Genomic DNA, 21,953 nt, shown 5'->3' on the forward strand with positions numbered 1-21,953 from the left:
GGAGCTTCAGCTTTAGTGTCAGTCTTTCCAATGAAGATTCAGGATTGATTTCCTTTAGGATTGACTGGTTTGATCTCCTTGCTGTTCAAAGGACTCTCAAGAGTCTTCTCCAACACCACAGTTTGAAAGCATCAATTCTTTGGCATTCAGCCTTCTCTATGGTCCAACTCTTACATCACACATGACTACTGGAAAAAGCATAGCTTTGACTTTACAGACCTTTGAGGGTAAAGTGATGTCTCCTCTGTCTTTGGATCCATAGATATCAGTAAAATAAAAGGAATGAATTTTAAAAATGTATTTAATAGTTTTAAAAATATATTGGCCTATTTTATTTATTTATTTCTATTTTATTTTTTACCTTTTGGCCTCATGGCATGTAGGATCTTAGTTCCTCGACCGGGAATCAGATCCACACCCTCTGCAGTGGAACCAGGGAACTGCCAGGGAAGTCCCAACTTTTTTTTTATTTTTTATTTTTAAGAAAACTTTTGTTTCAGAAGGTTTAGATTTACAGAAGAGTTTCAAAGATAGTAGTACATAGAGTTCTCATGTACCCTACACCCAGTTTTCTCCTACTTAGCATCTTAGTGTGGTACATTTGTTACAATTAATAAACTAATATTGATGCATTTTTATTAATGAAAGTTTTCCAGGTGGCCTTAGTGGTAAAGAATCCGCCTGGCAATGCAGGAGATAGAAGAGACAGGATTTGATCCATCAGTCAGGAAGATCCCCTGGAGGAGGTCATGGCAACCCAGTCCAGTATTCTTGCCCAGAGAATCCCATGGACAGAGGAGCCTGGCGGGCTATAGTCCACAGGGTCACAAAAGAGTCGGACACAACTGAAGTGACTTGGCGCTCATACGCAAGATTTCATTGGTTTTTACTTAATGTTGTTTTTCTGTCTGGGGTTTCATCCAGGATACCTCATGACATTGAGTAGTCACGTCTCCTTTGGCTTCCCTAGACTGTGACTGTTTTGCAGACTTCCCCTGTTTTTGATGGCCTTGACACCTTTGGCGAGCAGTGGTCGTGTTTTGTTCCTCAGTTTGGATTTGCCTGACCTTTTCTTCGTGTCGCTTGGGCTTATAGGTCTCTGTGGGGAGGATCCTAGAGGTTAAGTGCCCAGTCTCATCACTTTGTACGCAGGGGCACTTATCAATACAATCAACCTGACTTATCGCTGTTGACGCTGACCTTGATCCCTTGGCTCAGGTTGTACCATCAAATATCTCCTCTGCTGGATTTGTGTGATTTTGATTCTCACAAAATATGATTTTGATTTTGCGTGATTTTGATTTTTGGTTTGCTCCAGAGAAGTGGGAGCGGGGTCAGTTCTTTCAACTGTGTTGTCTTCATGGTAGAATTAGATCGTGTGGCCTGTTTACGAGGGTTTTGAGAATAGCGCTTCTGCACTATGATTCAGAATTTCAAGAACCAGCAGGGCACTGTGAGCACAGCTGTGGGAGGGAAACCCTGAGACCTGGCTTTTACAGTTTCCTCTGACTCTTCTAATTCTAGGATTTAAAAATCTTAACTTTTGACTCCGTGTTGCCTGGGAGAGTTTGAGGGGACAGTTATAATTGCCTTGCTTATCTTTAGGAAGGTGGTTTTAGGGATTCTGTATGTGCTAATTGTGCGAATGCATTATAAACCACACAGTGCTGAAAAGTCACAGGAAAAGAAAGAATGGGAATCTTCTAGAGGGTGAGGACAAGTCTACAGGAGCCCTTTCTGCCTACACCACTGTTAGGAATCACAGTGCAGGGTGTGGTGAATATCCGTGCTGTTAAAAAAGAAAAGTGGACCCGAGGGACAGAAAAGATAGTGAATTTATCCACAGTGCTGAGAGCATGTCCAGGCCTAAAGCTTGGATGACAGCTATTCTTCAGTGGCATCAGAACTGTAGGAAGTGCAGTTAGTTGTTGAACGAAAGTCTGATAATAATAATCATGGTGATTGAGAATCCACTACAGAAATGGAAGCTGGACAACAGAACTTGAAAGGGTTTTCTTGTTTTAAAATCCCATTGATGATGCGGATGGATCTAGAGTCTCTATCATACAGTGTGAAGTAAGTCAGAAAGAGAAAAACAAATATCATATATTAACACATGTGGCTCAGACGGTAAAGCGTCTGCTTACAATGCGGGAGACCTGGGTTCAATCCCTGGGTCGGGAAGATCTCCTGGAGAAGGAAATGGCAACCCACTCCAGTATTCTTGCCTGGAAAATCCTATGGGCGGAAGAGCGTGGTAGGCTACAATCCATGGGATCGCAAAGAATTGGACACGACTGAGCGACTTCAAAAAAAAAAAAAAAAGGGAATCTAGAAAGATGGTACAGATGAGCCTGTTTGCAGGGCAGGGCTGGAGATGCAGACAGACGTAGAGAATCAACATGTGGACACAGAGCAGGAAGGGGAGGCCAGAGAAGGACAGACAAATATGCACTAACCACGCGCATAACAGGGAGCCAGTGGGGACCTGCTGTTGAGCGCAGGGAGCTCAGCTCGGTGACGACAAAGGGGTGGACTGGGGAGTGTGATAGGGAGTTTCCAGAGGGAGGGGATGTATGTTTGCATATCGCGGTTCACTCTTCGGTACAGCAGAAGCTAACACAACATTGTGAAGCAATTATACTAAAAAAAAATGCTTGGAATGGCCATCTTACAATAATCAAACCAATGACTTAAGTTAGAGTAATCCATAGACCAATGGGGAAAACAAATAAAAATGAGTATTTTAAAATATTTTGAGTAATAGGCTGCTGCTGCTGCTGCTAAGTCACTTCAGTCGTGTCCGACCCTGTGCGACCACATAGACGGCAGCCCACCAGGCACCCCTGTCCCTGGGATTCTCCAGGCAAGAACACTGGAGTGGGTTGCCATTTCCTTCTCCAATGCAGGAAAGTGAAAAGTGAAAGTGAAGTCACTCAGTCGTGTCTGACTCTTAGTGACCCCGTGAACTGCAGCCCACCAGACTCAGGCATTCACATCTAAATAACATCAGCTTTCGAGAGGAGCGGGTTAACAGAGAGCTCACTGTGTGCCAGGTATTGTTCCCATCACCACCCTGACTCGTTAATGCTCCTGGCCACCTGATGAGATAGATGGGAAAGCAAGGCACGGAGAGATGGGATGATTTGGTGGCGGTCATTTAGCTGGTTTTGGGGAACCAGGACTTGTACAGGGGCCACTGAACTACAAATATTAAAATTGAAATTGGAAAGCTATCACTAACAGACTCAGGGGCCAAAATAGCTCCTTTGACAACTGGGTAAAGAGTGGAAATTAAAAAAAGGAAGAGGGGCTAACCCATTCAGAACCAGTATCTACTCAAATGTTCAAAGACAAATGACAGTGTACAAGACAAGAGAATGCCCCAGTATGAAAGGAAAAGTGAAAGTGAAGTTGCTCAGTCGTGTTCAACTCTTTGCGACCCAATGGGCTGTAGCCTACCAGGTTTCTCCATCCATGGGATTTTCCAGGCAAGGATACTGGAGTGGGGTGCCATTTCCTTCTCCAGATGAAAGGAAACATCATGGAAATTAATATTTGGAATGTATTTGCTTTTAAAGTTAATCTTAGATAATTGATGGCTAATATTTAAACATTTTTTAGATAAGGCCATTCTAAAGTTATCCTAATCATATTCAGGATATGTATTTTTTTTTTTAGTCTGACTCTGAAGAAGGACCAATGGGATACAAAGGTTAAGTAGTGGAGGAAAGGGCTATTCTTTTAAGAAAATTAATTTTTAAATATTAATAGGAAAAGCATGTGATCATATTGGGTAAATAAACTTTCTCATTGGCTTTAGTACTTTAATTGGACCAGGTTATTCATAAATTTATGCTATATGGTTTTGATTAAAGAAACCACTTGTGTTACAACAGCATAAGAATCATGTGTTCCGTTTCTCAGCAATGATTTTTCCCATTATGGTAGATGTTGTTCATTTGTTTATTTCATATTTTAGGTTTCTACTTCTGCCTTTCCCTCCTTGAATACTCACGAAAAACTGCCACACCTATGACACGTTGCGTGATTATTTTCCCCTCTCTGTGTGTGTTCAATTTGTGTATTATTGTATCATATGACATCTTGAATCAAGCACTGCTAGTACCAAGCTGTTATCAGCAGCTGATGCCAAAAATATTCATTTATAACACTTCTCAGCATGCAAGTGAGATCCCTTCAAATCACAGCCGCCGAATTTCCAGTCATTGTTCTTTTCTTCTTTGCATATTATACGGCAAAAAGAATGCAAAACCAAGGGAGATTTATTAGAAAATAATGCCTTGGGAAAATGTTGTAAATAATTTGAGTCCTTGTTCGTGAAGGTCGTGAGACTCGATGCTGCTTTAGAGACACTGTCTTGGAGGCCCGTTCCCCTTCCTTTCTTTTTTCCCCAAAGGTTTTCAAGTGGCATGTTTTTTGCAGTCTTTGATTACATTAAAGTTCAAACCATTTACATGTCTGGAAGTAAGCAACACCCTCAGCAGAGAACCAGGAAGTGAGGTGTGGAGCCAACCTTTGTCCCAGATGTGGCCCCTGTTAACACCCGGGTCAGGACCATCATGGGGAACCAAGGCAATGGAAGAATCAGAAGGCTTTCTTCTCTAAAGAAGGGCCATTAAAAAGTCAATAAGTAAGGTTTGTCACTTCCTCGTATGGGGAGTGCTGAGCCTGCAGCTCTCAGCAGATTTCTTATACATGAATTCATTTTGCAAAGTGAATGCTGAGACTTGGTGGCCAACTGACAAGACGCCAGAGGCTGCCATGGTGGAGAAGAGAGGGCCTTCAATGGCTTTCTGACCTCTGTCTGTCACTGTCTGCTGGAGGAAGAACCTCGGAACCTACTGACTGGTGGGTGAAGGGGAGGTGGTTACCAGAGGTGAAAGAGTGCACTTGGCGAGGGGACGGCAATCTGTGGACACTGTTTTCCTACTGCCTGAAAAACTGGGCTTCATCTCTTTCCCTCCCATCTTCACTGACTCCAGAGAGACTGAGCAGGGGGCTGTGGAGGAGGACGAGGGGAGTTTTCGTGTCATCTGGATGAATAGGTATCAAGTGCTCCCCAAAACTCTGGTTCCTGCACAGTCTTCAGCAGAGAGGGCCCAGAGCCACCCCTGCCAGTGGAAGGAATCCAGGCCTGTTGCTGGGGCCTGCTGCGTTCAGAAGAGATGCTCAGACTGCCTCTTGGCTCTCACTGCTGTCTTCTGCTTTCCCTGCTCTACTGTTCTTTCCATAGTTTGACTCCATATTTTTTTGTTTTTCTTTAATTTTTATTTTATTTATCTGGCTTCCCCAGGCTTTGCCACAGCATGCAGAATCTAGTTTTCTGACCAGGGATTGAGCCTGGGTGCCCTACAGCTTCCCACGTGGGAAGCTCCCTGAGTCCATAGTTTTAAAAATGTATTCATGTATAGATGCTTCATATTTTGTTGCATCTCAAGCTCAATGTTTTAGATGAAGTGATTTTTTTTGTCTGGTTTTGTTAACTTTTGGCTTGGAAATTACCAAGTCTTACCAAAGCCTTAAAGAAAAAGCTAGGAATTCATCTTTGCTGAGCACTTGTAAGTGTCTGATATAGTAGATACTTTATATATGAAAGCCCAGAACAAGCTGATGTGCATATCTTCAAAAAAATATATATAATCTCTTATCTGTGGAAACAGGTAAGAAGACTTCCCTGGTGGCTCAGATGGTAAAGAATCTGCCTGCAATGCAGGAGACCAGGGTTCGATCCCTGAGACTGGAAGATCCCCTGGAAAAGGGAATGGCAACCCACTCCAGTATTCTTGCTTGGATGATTCCATGGACAGAGGAGCCTGGCAGGCTACAGTCCCTGGGGTCACAAAGAGTCGGAAACGGCTGAGCGACTAACACTTAACATCTGTGGAAATGGTGTAGGATACTGATTTCACGTTTTCCTATTGCATTTGAAATTCTGGCAGATAATAACATGAAAGACTTACCCTCAAGAAGTGATACACTTAAATCTCCCACTTTGAAAATGTTCAGAAATTTCCATATTTATTTGCTCTGCAGTGTGTATATTATGAAATATTTGACAGATAAGACTTGACTTCAGGTAAACCCCATGAGTTTTTGCCACTTCATTTAAATTTGTAAAAGCAGCCCTTTTATTAATAACCATAACAAAGCCCTGCAAAAGTTAGGCTTTCGTTAGTGGAATATGTTCAAGCCATTTTCAAAAACCTCTTGGCATCTTTCTGGTTGTGACGACAGACTTCCAAATGGGAAGGCTAGTTCAGGGTTGACCACTGATTGACGTTAAAGAATTAAATGCTGGCCAGGAGAAGGAATTTGCACCAGCTCTGGTTATCTGGCCCTCCTGCAGCTGTTGTGATTCGGCCAAAGGGGACCCGGGGTCACCAGCCAGGCTGGCTCTAACTCTGGCAAGTGGAGAGTCAGCATCTGGGTGCTGAGTCATTGCAGTGATGGGAGCTTTTCTCTCCTCTTGTAGGCACTTCCACATTGTGTGTGGAGAGAAGGCTGGATGGGCATCATATGGACAAGAGGGAGGGGTGGCTTGGGGTCTTCCAGTCCTGTTCCTGGTGGTCAGAACCAGAGCGGGGGAGGCCACCTATTGAATCCATCCAGGGGCTCCGTGGCTCTGAGCTCTGTCTTCTTTGCCAGCCTCGTTCTTAGGATCCCGCCTTATTCAGATTAAGTCTTTGACGTTCTTGCTCAGTCTCTTGCCCAGGAGAAATTTCTGACATTCTTGCCCAAGAGTGCTTGAGAGCATGGAGGACCCTTAGCTCGGTGGATAATTACTTGGTTCTAAAATGCTTGATCCTTCCATCTGTTACGTGTTTGTGAATTTATTTCCTTTGGCAAATAGATAAAAAAATTCTTGAGACAGGGAAGAAGTGAGCTCCGTCAGGCTTCTGTTAGTACTACCATGAAATCTTCCCCACTTTTTTTTCCCTCCCAAGCCTTCTGAGCACACTAGCAAGTTCTACTCTCTGTGTTCCACTGAGGTCTCTAAACATAGTTTCTCTGCTCTAAAGGCAAGGATCAAGTCCAGTGTATAAAATGCCCAGGGTGGTATTTGAAATTTGTCAGTTTCAAAAGAAGAAAATGCTTAATTTTAACATCTAAATGATGGTTTACATAGGAATGAAGATAATTGATAATATTATTTTGCATTATTTGATAATTAAATTAAATTACTCTTTTTGGCAAAAGCATCTTTTTAATGGGCTTCCCTGGTGGTTCAGATGGTAAAGAATCCACCTGCAGTTCAGGAGGCTCAAGAGACATGGGTTTGATCCCTGAGTTGGGAAGATCCCCTGGAGAAGGGCAGTGGCAACCCACTCCAGTATTCTTGCCCAGAGAATCCCCGTGGACAGAGGATCCTGGCAGGCTGCAGTCCATGAAGTTGCAGAGAGTTGGACATGACTGAGTGACTAAGCATGCATGCATCTTTTTAATACTTTCAGAGTCATGTACAGTAAAACATGCTGCTTACTAAAAAAAAATTACCATTGCTCAATATTAATGCTCTCTTTATTTTGATTATTACATTTCTTTGTGAAAGTGATACAACATAGAAAAGAATAATGTTATTTTTCAAAATGTGAGTGGTTATATAATTTTGATTTCTGCAACATTCTATGTTATTCTGAGGGAAACTAACACACTATATAGGTTTGCATGGGTGCGTGCAGCAGGTTTTACTAAGACAGGGTCGTTCTCTGCTGCTGCTTCGTCATCTCCAGGGCCCAGTGGTTCCAGCAAGGACTGGGGTTGACTGCGTAGGATGGAAGCTATGTGATTTAAAGGTAGAATGTGGAGGGACAAGGCAGTAAGACTGCTAGGCAAGGGTGACAGCAGCTTAGACCTACTTAGGATTGTCCCCTATCACTCACTTCAGAGAGAAGTTCAAGGCTACAGCCAAGTCTTGTGTATGCAGAGAGGCCCAATGGTACACTGAGGCTGGGCTCAGGCACAGTACTAGAATTTAATGGAGAAATTGGTAATTGGCACCAGCATGAAGTAGATCAAGTCCAAGAGCCTAAGATGGGCGGATCCTCTGAACCTCGGAGGTTGGTGACTACTGCATTGAGAGGCTGGCCTGCAAAGGCAGTGGCTGTGACAGAATTAATAATGTGCTGTGTGGCTAATCACCATTCCACTTACTTAACCAAGTTTTCTTTTGACAACTCAGTCCCTTTCTAAATATCCTCAACTTAATGGAAAATGATGCTTTCAAACTGTGGTGCTGGAGAAGACTCTTGAGAGTCCCTTGGACTAGAAGGAGATCCAATCAGTCCATTCTAAAGGAAATCAATCCTGACTATTCATTGGAAGGACTGATGCTGAAGCTGAAGCTCCAGTATTTTGGCCATCTGATGCAAAGAGCCAACTCGTTGGAAAAGACACTGATGCTGAGCAGGGGGACCAGGGAGTGACCGAGGATGAGATGATTGGATGGCATCATAGAATCAATGGACATGAATTTGAGCAAACTCCAGGAGATAGTGGAGGACAGGGAAGCCTGGCATGCTGCAGTCTATGGGGTCGCCAAGAGTCAGACACGACTTAGTGACTGAACAACAATGGAAATGACTTACCTTGTAAGGTTCCCATATTTTGGCTTCTCTAGAGTCTTAGAGATGAGAGAGGGTAAAAAAGGTTCCGACACGTTCTCTCATCATAAATAAGTTAATCATGGTGCTGTAAGAACCATAAATTATTCAGCGTGAATCATTTAATAATCATGTATTGAGTACCTCCAACGTCCAGAGAGCTATGCAAGGGCTTAAGCTGTGTCTGCAAATAAAAGGGATGCAGAATCTGTTCTTATGGATCCTGTGGTCAGTGGCAGGGGTCAGCAAACTGTGAGCCATCCCTGACTGCTTTTGTAGGGAGAACAAGCTAAGACAAAAGAAAAATCAAGATGACCCAGAGGGAGGATAAAGGGAGGAGGGAGGTGGGAGGGGGGTTCAGGAGGGGTAACTTATGTAAACCCGGGGTGAATTCATGTCAATGTATGGCAAAACCAACCAATATAATATTGTAAAATAATTTGCCTCCAATAAAAAATAAATTAATTACAAAAAAAAGAGAGAAGCCTAATATCTTGTGGTCTATGAAACATTATATGAAATTTCAAATGTGGGGGTACAGATACAGAAATATTGTTCTATTGGAACATAGTCACATTCATTCAATTTTGTGTTGCCAATATGGCTGTTTTCAGATTATAATGGCCAGCCTGAACAATTAGAGAGCATTTGGTCTATGAAGCCTAAGATATTTAGTATCTGACTCTTTGATAAAAAAACTTGTCGTTGGGTTTTCTAGTGGGATAGAAAGATACTCATCAGATTATCACACCATTGAAATATGCATGGGGTCAGTGTTGGACAGGAAAGGTGTATAAATCTATGAACTTGTATAATGGACCTAGAGATGTAACCATAGTAAAGCAGACAAGCAGTGGCCTTAATACCTTCATCGTGTTTAATTCTTTGCAGGGCTCACAAGGGACCACACTCAAGGAGTGATAAACTAATTGTAATTGGTAACATAATTCAAGTAATACTAAACGTTTAGGGATTTCTGACTGAATCCCTTCCAATCTGGTGCTGATGGTTTATAAGGCAAAAGGGCCAGAAATAAGTTTAATGTGTGAGCTCAGTTGCTTAGTCATATCTGACTCTTTGCCACCCCATGGACTTACTGTAGCCTGCCAGGCTCCTCTGTCCATGGGATTTCCCAGGCAAGAATCCTGGAGTGGGCTGCCATTTCTTTCTCTAGGGGATCTTTCCGACCCAGGGATTGAACCCACGTCTCCTGCATTGCAGGTGGATTCTTTACTGACTGAGTGGGGTGACTATATAAAATTACAAGAATAATGCTTTTCTTCTGAAGGACTCAAAGTACTTTTGTTTGAATTCCCTTAATAGTATTATGGGAGAGTAAACAAGACAACCCTAAATAAAGATCTTAGTCTGCATTTAGAATGATTACAAAGCTGAATCAGTTTCAGTTCAGCTTTGAACTTTGAATCAGTTTTACTGTTAATTGCTGAGAATTTGGGGACATGTGAGAGTAAGGCGGTTCCTCCAATTTTGGCAGATGGTTTTCATGAGTCTGCAATAGGCTTTGATTTGCAGGCATCTTTGAACACAAACCACCTTATCAGTCTTTTCTGATCACAATGGAGAGAAACAGAAAGACTTGATAAAGTAAACTCCTTGTTTCAAAGTGGTATTGTTATAAAAAGAAATTGCCAGGGCAATGTAGAAAAGGTTTTGAATTATTAGATTCTTAGATTCAACTTCAAAGTTTGCTTTAGTCTCTGAAGCAATTTTTTTGTCATCTGTCCTCAAAAGGTTTTATTTCATCTGTGTGGCTTTAAGAGATTCTCATTTATTCTTTAATCAAACAATTATCAAGTGCCCACAGCATGCCATTGTGCCTGAAGTGCATGAAATAGCAGGGTGACTAAAGGGAGTTCAAAGCCTGCTCATATGGGGCAAAGACAAAGGTACGAAGTGGAACTCCAGTGGCCGCGGATTAACCCTCCCAAAGATAAATTTCTGTAATGGGTGGGCTTCCCCAGTGGCTCAGTGGGTAAAGAATCCTTTGCAATCCTCCTGCAATGAAGGAGACACAGGTTCGATCCCTGGTTTGGGAAGATCCCCTGGAGAAAGAAATGACAACCTGCTCCAGTATTCTTGCCTGGAGAAATCCATGGACAGAGGAGCCTGGTGGGCTGCAGTCCATGGGGTCACAAAAGGTTGGACATGGCTGAGCAGCTAAGCACACAGCATAGCACACAAGTGGTTTACTGGGGGAAGTAAAGGGAGTAATATTTTGCATACTAATAATTTTATGTCTATTACTTTAAAAAATCCATTTGATGTTGTTTCATATGTCTTCTAGGGCCATTTATGTTAAGAGCCAGAAAATTTTAACAAACATTCAGTATTAGATATTTAGTCAACTGAAATATTTTCTTGTTACAGAGATATACGTTATATGATCTGCTCTACAGTTCTGGTCTGAAATTTAAATAAATACTAGTAGAAAACATTTGTGAGGGAGGGGCCATATATATATAAAAAAAATTTCCACAAAAATTACCATAAAAGATTTGCATGTCTACCTTTTAAAATGGGCTTCCGTGGTGGCTCAGATGATAAAGAATCTGCCTGCAATGCGGGAAACCTGGGTTTGATCCCTGGGTTGGGAAGATCCCATGGAGGAGGGCATGGCAATCCACTCCAGTATTCTTTCCTGGGAAAGCCCATGCACAGAGGATCCTGGTGGACTACAGTCCATGGGGTCCCAAAGAGTCGGACACGACTGAGCGACTAAACACACACACACCTTTTAAAATAGAGATGTTAATAGTTATTATATTCCAGATGATGTTATAAGCCTAGGATCCATCATAGCTAACTTCACACCCTTAGCCTAATGCCAGACAGAGCACATGCACACCCTCTGCATACACGTGCAATATTTTCACAAAAGTCTGAACCAAAGCGAAATATATTTATGAGAGGGACCTGGTAGCCTTGAGTCAGAAGCCTTCTTCTTGATGGCTATCACTGTGAAAGCTCAAATTTCTCAACTGTGTTTTGAAAAGACGGAGAACTCCTCAGGTCCAGAAGGTATGCTATCCATCCTTATTGAAGGAAGGAAAAAAAATGTCTTCTCTTGAAATGAATCCTGGAGGTTGTGTTCATAGTGTGGCTTTTATGGAATTATACAAAGTACCTTAGGCGCATATTACTAAATACCATTTATTTAAAAACAACTACTAGATTGTGTTCATAATCATTTTTTCATAACTGTGCAAACGATTTCTGACTCAGTAGAGAAGTAATTAATCAATAAAGATTTATTGAGCACTTGTTGTGCTCCACAAATGAATGGCCTAATGGAAGAAGTAGGCTAACACATAAATTATGATATTCATTAGCATCTTCATTGAACGAATGTCCATCAGGCATTTTGTACAAACAAATCACACCAACGAACATTATAAGTGATGAGAGAGAAGTGATGCTGCACTCCGTGGTCTTTGGCCACAGAGGCTAAGATGTCATACAGAAAACCAAAACGTTCAATGAATGGATGACTGATAACAGATACTGTGGCTCTTTAAGCCTTTAAAAGGAAAAGGCCGGGAAGAGGGGGAGCTTGGCCAGGTCCTGTGTGATGGGGAAGCTTTGAGAGGCAGGACATTTCTTTCAAGAAAAGGCAGATGAGTAGTAGTAGGCAGAATGGAATGAGCAAAGATGGTGCCAGGGAATCAGTGCTGATCATGACTTCAGGTGAGAGGATTAGACAAACCTGGTAAAGCGTTCAGTGATTGCCTTGGATTCTGGGTGCCTTACATAAAGCATCTATTGGTAAGGTTACTTAACTCATCTGTAAGGTCGGAGCTGCCCTATGCAATGAGACCAATTTTGCCCTCAATCAGAGCAGGTTCTGAGAACCAAGGATTCAGTTTTCCTCTCTTCTGCAGCTGTGTTGCTGTGAACCCCGTCCCGGATGAATATGCTGTCCTTGCCCTTGTTACCGACCCCTGCCTTGCATCACAGTTCTGCCACGGCTCGTCTGTTTGTCTTGAAGTGTCTGCGTTGGTTTCATGCTGTTTGCAACTGGCTGTCGCAACTCTGGGCAAATTGCTTACCCTTTCTTTTCCTCCATTTTATCATTTGTAAACTGGGATAAAAATAGTTGCTACCTCATTGGAACTTGTATGCTGAGAACATTTAGAACAGCGCCTGGAACTTACTAAGCAGTATAAAAGTATGAAAAACTATCCAAGTGTTACTTTGGCTTCTTTACAAAGATCTGGCTTGTCCATTCCCCGACTAAATAGACATATAAAAGGTTGGAGAGTTTGTGAAGGAAGTCACCAGCAATGCTGGAGTGTGGTGTACTCTCAAAGTGTCTAGGAAGAAAACAGAGAAAAACTCAGGGCCAAGATCGGGTGGTGTTAATTCTTGCTGTACCTTCCAGGTTATTAGGAACTGGGTTTCTTTTTGATGTGATAAAAATGTCAACTAGCATTTATCTCACCCATCCTTTTGTTCATCCTCTTTCTAGAAATGTATGTATGTAAATAACTCCAAGGAGGTTACTTTTCTAGACTTTTTATCTTTAGAAAAGAGCTACCACGCATATATTTCATATAACACACACAAACTCAGTGTGAAAGTTCTTAACGAAGTAGTGACACACAGCCCTTGAAACCGTGTTCACAACCAAAAGCATAGTTTTAATCTGCGCGCCAAGGATATTCGTCGGATCACTAGAGGGGTTATTATGGAGTTGTGAATCTTCTCCTTTGCCCTATGAAAAATGTCATCTGCCATCAGGAAGGTACAAGTCTGCAATAATTTTTAAGTGAATAAAAATGTTTAATTTTATGGTCCTGCAAGATTTCTTTTTTCTTTCTTTTATGCTTTTGGTGACTCTCATTGCCTTTTTGCAAAATATGTGATTTATACAGTTCAGACAGTGGTCACACACACACAGAGATAGCTAAAGACCTATAAACTTTGTTTGTGATAGAAACTATGGTTCTGTTAATTATTTAGGGTCTTCTACACTCAGCAGTTAGTAAGAAATATCGTTCAAAGTTTTAAGTAGAATTGTTCCCATTTAAACCACGAATAAACACCTGGGTTTGAAATCTCCATGGAAAGGCTCTAGTTTTATGTTTCTGTTATTTTATAGTAGATGCACAAACTCATACAGGGTCCTACACCTGTAATCAGTGCACAGATGTGCATTTAATCTTAAAAACATCCACATTAAAATTAACATAGAAACTTAACTTCTTAGAATTTCAAAGCAGTAAAATACCTTTCAGAGTCTCTAGTCTAATTCCATTTTTAAAATAAATTGTAGTGAGAGCTGGCTGCACTGTTTATTCTGATTGTTCATATTATGAAAGGTAAGAAGTTAGCCAAAGTATAGAACTGCTAAAGAGATTTTTTTTTCCTTAGGGTTTTGCCATATTTATCCTTTGTAAGTTCTTCCTTTATCTAGCAAACTTCAATCATTTCCTTAGGCCACAAATTTTATTGAGAATTTGCATTGTATAGACTCCTTCAGGGAGGTTATGAGTAGATCAAAACGGTCTTAGAAAGTTTTGTGAATGTTCTTTGTAAAAGAGTTAAGATTTGGTGGGCTACCAGAAATATACTTTTGTGTGTTCAAGATCTGCTTCCTAGAGTTTGAGGCACTACAGGACATCAGCTTGTGTCCAAGTACTGCTCTGTCATTGGGAAAGGAAAAAGCACGGGTTGACTGCAGTGTCTCCTGAAGTTCCCGCGCTGGGATTGTTTCTACAACACCTCTTTACCCTTCCCAGTTTTCTGGTCGTAGAACAGACGGTTAAAGATCATCTAGTTACACCTGTTTTTAGCATGTAAAACTGTTCTGGTGTTTCATAGGCATTATTAGTCTATGTAAACCATGTAAATAACACTGCAGTGTGCATTTATTATCTTCAATTTACAGTGGAAAAAAATGGAGACTTGAAAATGTTTACTGACCCACCCAAGGTGACAGGGTCAGTGAGTGACATTCTTGAAATTAAGGGTTAGGTAATAAAAGTGATAACTTAATGTCACTTAATGTCTCCCTATGAACTTGTATATTAGAGGAAAATAATTCTGTTACATCTTTTCATTGTAGAATGGTTGAACTGAACAATGAGTTCTGAAAAATATTTCAGTGTACATCTTTGAAAAAAACTTTTATTTCATAAGAATGGCTAGACTATGGAAAATAAGCTTATGGCAAACTGCTGTTTTTTCAGTGTCAACTTTTGGATAATGCCAGTGAATGTTTCCTTCTAGATTGCTGAATATGTGTCCCCTGTAATTTCGTTCCCGTTCGTCAAGTCTCTCGTTCACGTTGATGAGAGTCTCTCATCCCCGCGTGGCTTTTGTGGATGTTGTAGCAGAGATGCCTAGTTCTTCTCCTCTCTCCGTGCTCCTCCGCTTTTACAGCAACAGACACTCCAGCTAAGCAGTCGGTCACGTCTTTACGGACTGTCTCCCAGTCTCCCTTGCAGATAGTTGTGTTCATGTGATCAAGTCACACCCAACAGGATAGGAGTGAAAATAGTGCGAACAATTTCCAGGGAACTTGCTTAAACTAGAAGATGTATATGCTCACCTTTCTTTACTGCATTAAATGGAATATGAATGTGAGAGCAGGAACGGATGGAGTCATCATAGGATATGAAGCAGTGCCTGTTGAAGACCCCTGGGCAGCATTGTAGATGGAGCCTGGCCCCTCACATCTTGGAAACACCAGATCTGCTTTGGACCGACTGCTTCTCTGGCTCAGAGAAAGAGATCAACTCTTCTATCTTGTTGCAGCCACTGCACACGTTTACACTGACAAACTGTCCCCGAACTTTTTCGGATATTATTAAGTATGACTTGAAAGAAAAGTATCCAAAGACAAAAATTTACCTAAAGCTAGAAAATGGTTTCTAGTTGTAGCACTTTTCAGAGCTCTTATTGGATGAGTGTTAGGGGTGAATTTCTAAGAGGGGATATGCATCATTTCTAATTATGAAGATCATTTTTGAGTGGGGCATCCTATGGGCTTATGTGTGTGAACTGTGTTTTGAGACCTGCAACTTTAGAAAGCACTTGGTAGCTGAGCTTAAGATAAACATTGAAGGTGGTTCATTGAGGGTAGAAATAGGCACAAGGAAGTTTTGGTCTGGGGAGCCATTCAACTCAGCATACCACTAGGGAACATTAACTGTTGTGGAGAAAGAAACATTCTTTTAGAAAGAAAAAGAAATAAGCTGTTACTATAAGCACTCAGATAACTATGATGTTAAGACATAAGGAAATCATGTCTAAATAAGACGTGGCTGGTGTTGCTTATGTGATACCTGTAAGGAGATAGGCATATGAGCAGGAGCAAGACTGACGCCCCTGACGTCCTCTGAGTTTATACATGTGGAGCTGACTGGTCATTATATGGCTGGAAAAAGGTGCAGTGCTTGCAGTGCAAGTGCGTGATTCTGTTTCTTCGGTGTAGTTGCGGGAGGTACCTGGTGGACAAAGGGTAAATCCTGGCAAGGTCATCCCTTATGGCCTCCGCTTGTTGGGGCATACAGACGGTGAGGTGCTTAGTGAGATGTCTGGGTGGATGTGTGTAGCATGCTTTCAGGAGTAGAGGTGGAAGGCTGGAGATGAGAAGTCTTGGAGAAGTTGATTTGGGAGCCATTTTCAGGGACAGTCGAAGCACAAAATGTATGTGGAATAAAAAGACAAAACCCAGGATGGGATTTGGGAAACGGAGCATTTAAGGCACTGGTGGAGGAGGGAGAACAGTAGAATGACCCAGGAGTTTGGATCAGAATGATAATGGGACAGTGTGTTAAAAAGCAGGGACGTCACTTTGCAGACAAAGGTCTGTAAAGTCAAAACTGTGGCTTTTCCAGTAGTCGTGTATGAATGTGAGAGTTGGACCGTAAAGAAGGCTGAGTGCCAAAGAACTGATGCTTTCCAATTGTGGTGCTGGAGAAGACTCTTGAGAGTCCCTTGCACTTCAAGGAGATCAAACCAGTCCACCCTAAAGGAAATCAATCCTGAATATCCATTGAAGGACTGATGCTGAAGTTCCAATACTTTGGCCACCTGATGCAAGAGCCAACTCATTGGAAAAGACCCTGATGCTGGGAAAGATTGAAGGCAGGAAGAGAAGAGGGAGGCAGGGGATGAGATGGTTTGATAGCATCACTGACCCACAGAACATGAATCTGAGCAAACTCCGGGAGATGATGAGGGACAGGGGAGCCTGGTGCGCTGTACTCCATGGGGCCGCAGAGTCGGACAAGACTTAGTGACTCAACAGCAACAGCAATGATGGGATGCATGGGAAAAACAGAGTCAGGGACTCCATCAGGGCAGACTGTGAGTTTGGATCGTCAGGAGGTTGTTAGTGACCGCGGTAGTGTTGATCTGGTGGGAGAGGTGAGGATCTGGCTGCTCTGCTTTGAGAAAAGAATGGCTGTGAGAGGAAGAGGAAGGGAGGCCAGAACGTGCTAGAAGGTAGACAGGACACATGTTACTTTGCTGGTCTGCCGAACAGAGTTTTCATGGGCAGGGTCACTCTTGCTTCCTCTTCACTGGACAAGCTAGGTTCATAAAAGCTTCAAGGGACAGTGGTAGTACAGGCCATTGGGTGGCCTTCCTATCTTCTGAGCACACTCAGAGCCTGCATCTAGGTAACTCGGTCCTGATGCTACTGGATAACCTGTAAAAGGAATGGCTTTTCATCAAAACAATGACTTGGCTTCATTTATAATGCATTTAAAATTATATTTATTTACCTTTGTGAAAATATCACTCTTCAGAAAGCCCAAGCATTTGGAAAACAAATAGAAACCCGAAGCAGAAGTGGATGAAATCCAAACTCACTTCCCCAAGCACCTGGGAAAGCACATCTTGATTCTGTTCCTTTCATGCCTGTGACCAGAGGTTGCTTCTCTTCACACCTGGGATCCTGGTGTTAGGTCCCTTTGAAATTTACAGAGAGTTGACTCAAACTCCCAAGTCCACTTTCTGCAGGAAGCTCAACAGCCTCCTGACAATTTATGTTATTTCCCTGGGGCTTACGTTCTTATTTCCACCCCAGAGCTGTTTTCGTATTTCTGCTGACTCTAAATCTCACTTTTATCTCAGCTCCTGGAGCCAGTTGTATGTCTCTGTCCATGTATTCTCAAAGATGAAGCCAAACCCACCATTCAAGGAAGGGATTGGTGTGTAATGGCTTTACTGAAGGTTTGAAATAATGAAGGCGGTTTACCTCAAAGAACCAAACTCTGACTCGGTTAATAACTCAATGCCTTGACTTCCCTGCCATTCGGAATATTTTTAACCGACCTCCTTTTTTGCCTGATCAGACCTTCTGTTAAGTTGCTGTCTCTTACCCTATTGATGGCTCAGCTGGTAAAACACCTGCCTGCAGTGCAGGAGACACAGGAGACTAGGGTTTGATCCCTGGGTCAGGAAGATCCTCTGGAGAACGGAATGGCTACCTACTCCAGTATTCTTGCCTGAAAAATCCCATGGACAGAGGAGCCTGGCGGGCTACAGTCCCTGGGATTGCAAAGAGTCGGACACGACTGAGCAACACACACACACACACACACACACACAGTCCACACACACACAGAGACACACAGACATACACACACACACAGACACACAAACATGCACACACACACAGGCACACACACAGGCACACGCACACACACACACACACACACAGACATACACACACACAGGCACACACAGACACACAGACATACACACACACACAGACACACAAACATGCACGCACACACACACACACAGACATACACACACACAGGCACACACACACACACACACACACCCATTCACTCTCACTGATGACTGGTCTTCTTGCCTCTCTAGAGGCCTCCTCCACCCTCCAAATTCTGTTAACATTTCATGGAGCAGTCAAGCTATCACTTGCTTTTGCTGTTTTCACATAAAGCCTTCCCCTTGGGTCACACTTGCCTGCTTAAAGCAGTCTGTCTAGGTATTTTTTCCTAAGCAAAGACAGTTCCTTCCTTTAGGAGAACTCTGGTGCCAGCTGTTAGAATGACTTCTTTTTTTTAACCTGCTACATAATTTTAAAAAGATAAATACGTTATTTATTCTTCAGCGGCTGACGTGTCTGGATACCGCTGAAATAATTCCCTATTTTCCCTGCAGCATGTCGTCTAAGTAGGGACTGTTATTTGAACAGAGTGAATGGAAGAAGTAATAATAATAATTTAATATGTACAGACCTGCATCCACAATATACTCAGATGATGCTGGTAATTGTTACTTTCCATCTGGAGAGCTTCCTCCCTGATATATTAAATCATTACACTCGAGGCCTGGTCCCTGGGCTCTGTGTTTCCAAGTCACCCTGTTTCCAGTAAGATATAAACTCTGGAGATATAAACTCCAGCAAGCAGCATAAATTTAGGACCAGACTCTGAAGACATCCTATGCATTTAGTGGGAGAAAGGATGGCTGGATATTTTCCAGGGGAGAGCCTAAAGGATTTCAAACGGAGTTCCTAAAGGATTTTTATTCTGAAGAAATGTTAATACTTATAAAGGCTTAGACTTTTAAGCTAGGTAGTTTTCGAGAAGGGTTTTATCTTTATTTATGTGCTTTTTTAAAAAAATGTAATTTATTTATTTTAATTGGAGGCTAATTACTTTACAATATTGTGGTGGTTTTTGCCATACGTTGACATGAATTTTCTGAGGGAAGCCGGGCAGGGGGCAGAAAACAATGACATAAGGCATTGGCCACTGTGCCAGTTGCTGGATGACGGTATTTGATTTCATTCTCACAGTAACTCTGCAAGAGAGGTTGTTAACATCCCTATTTTCAGATTAGAAAGGGAGCACTTAGGGAGGTGAGTACCTCTCCTATGACTGCGTCTAGAAGAAAAGAGTAGGGTTAGGATTTGACTCAGGGCCAACTCACCACGATAGTTCAGTACCTGGAAATCACAGTTCTCCACTTCTCACCTCTTGAACTCATGACTTTGTATTCCTATCCTTTCTCTCAAAAAGTTATGAGCATGACACTGTATAATTCTGCAAGAGGAGGAGTAAGACACATGTCATTTGTGGGGAGGATAGAGCTGTTTCAGCGAAGGAGCTGAGTCACTGGGTCTGTTTTCCTTTGTATGTTTTTTTTTTTTTTTCTAAACTGTTCCTTATCCAAATACATTAATATTTCTGTTTTAAAGTGCTGTTTTAAAAAATGGGAAAAATATTAAAATAGCATGCTTAATAAACCCACAAACTTATTCTTTAGGGAGGTGGTGAAACTGACACGATTCAGAGCTGGGCTAAAGGACTCTGGGTTTGAACGCTTGATCCATTCTGTGTCAGCCCTGTGGCCTTAGAGAGAAATTAGAACATTTTCTTGGTGGCTTAGTCTCCTTTCCTCCTTAAAGATGATAAAAGGTAAGAATGATCTTATAGTGCTGGTAAAGTTTAAGATGTGCAAATATATAGAAAGTCCTTAGAAGAGTGTTTGGTAGATAGTAAGGGATCAGTAAGTTTGTTCACACTGTAAGTTGATGAGGACTGATAAAGACATTCATAAGGGGCTTCCTAGGTGGGGCTCATGGTAAAGAATCTGCCTGCCAATGCAGGAGACGTCTTGGGAAGATCCCCTGGAGTTGGCAATGGCACTCCACTCCAGTATTCTTGCCTGGAGAATCCCACGGGCAGAGGAACCTGGAGGCCTCAGTCCATGGGGCTTCATAGAGTCAGACAGGACTGAGCGACTGAGCACATGTGAAGTGAACTGAAAGTCACTCAGTCATGTCCGACTCTTTGTGACCCCGTGGACTTCTCCATGGGATTCTTCAGGCCAGAATACTGGAGTGGGTGGCCTTTCCCTTCTCCAGGGGACCTTCCCAACCCAGGGATCGAACCCAGGTCTCCTGCATTGCAGGCAGATTCTTTCCCAGCTGAGCCACAAGGGAAGCCCTATGTAGCTCACAGTTAGTAAGAAGAAAACTCTAGCAAATGAGGTCATTAAATATAACATGTACATTTAAAAAGTGTGTTTATTTTTAATTGGAGGATAACTGCTTCACAACTTTGTGTTGGCCTCTGCCATACATCAACATGAGTCAAAGTTCACATGTGTCCCTCGCTCTTGAACCTCCCTCCCCTCTCCACGCCTTCCTGTCTCCTAGGTGGTCACAGAGTCCCGGTTTGAGTTCCCTGAGTCATACAGCGAGGTCCCGCTGGTTATCTATTTTACATATGCTAGTGTGTATGCTTCCATATAACATGTCCACTTTGTTAAGCTATTGTGAGTTGTAGTGTTGTTTTGTTAGCCAAAAGGAAGAAATAACCTGAACCTCCAACAATACAGAAATAGTTAAACATATAAACTTATATATAATAAAGAAAAAAAGAAAGATAGTGCTAAGTTGTGCCCGACTTTGGTGACCTATGGACTGTAGCCTGCAAGGCTCCTCTGTCCATGGGATCTTTCCAAGCAAGAATACTGGAGTGGATTGCCATTTCCTTCTCCAGGGGACCTTCCCGACCCAGGAACTGAACCCAGATCTCCAGCATTGCAGTCAGGTTCTTTACCAACTGAGCTATGTGGGAACACAACAATGGTAGCTACCAAAATATCACGCTTTCCACATAAATGTGTTATGTGGAAAAAGGATTAAGACACTGTACTTAATTAATCTCCATCTATCTATTTATCTGCATACACATGTAAAGGACTGGAAGGGAATACAGCTGTATGTGAGAAATGGTAATCTTTCAATAAGTGATTGCACGTGATTTCCCCTCTCCATTTTTCCTTTCACAAGCTCCCGATACTTTTGTAGTCATACAACGCCACGGAAACAGAATAAAATAAAATCAACCTAGATGGTATGTAAGCCACAAAACATATACTCTATATAAAGCATCATCAGAAAGCATCGTCTTTCTTTCCTAGACACTTTGTGCAAAGCCCCTGAAGGCGGATCTTCAGACACGCCCTGTGTTTATCTGTGGCCTCACAGTGGGCATCGGCATTATACCTTGAGCAGGTGGGCCCAGACCGTCTGTGTTTGGTTGAACGTGATTCCCTCTTTCACAGTCATTTTCTTTCTTTCTTTTTTTGTTAATTTATTTATTTTAATTGGAGGCTAATTACTTTACATTATTGTATCGGTTTTGCCATACATTGACATGAATCTGCCCCGGGTGCACATGTGTTCCCCATCCTGAACCCCCCTCCCACCTCCCTCCCCATCCCATCCCTCTGGTTCATCCCAGTGCACCAGCCCCGAGCATCCTGTATCATGCATCGAACCTGGACTGGCGATTCGTTTCTCATATGATA

The sequence above is a fragment of the Moschus berezovskii genome, chromosome 13 (genome assembly GCF_049115385.1).
Source record: "Moschus berezovskii isolate FMDL1 chromosome 13, NW_MosBer_1.0, whole genome shotgun sequence".
NCBI classification, from domain to species: domain Eukaryota; kingdom Metazoa; phylum Chordata; class Mammalia; order Artiodactyla; family Moschidae; genus Moschus; species Moschus berezovskii.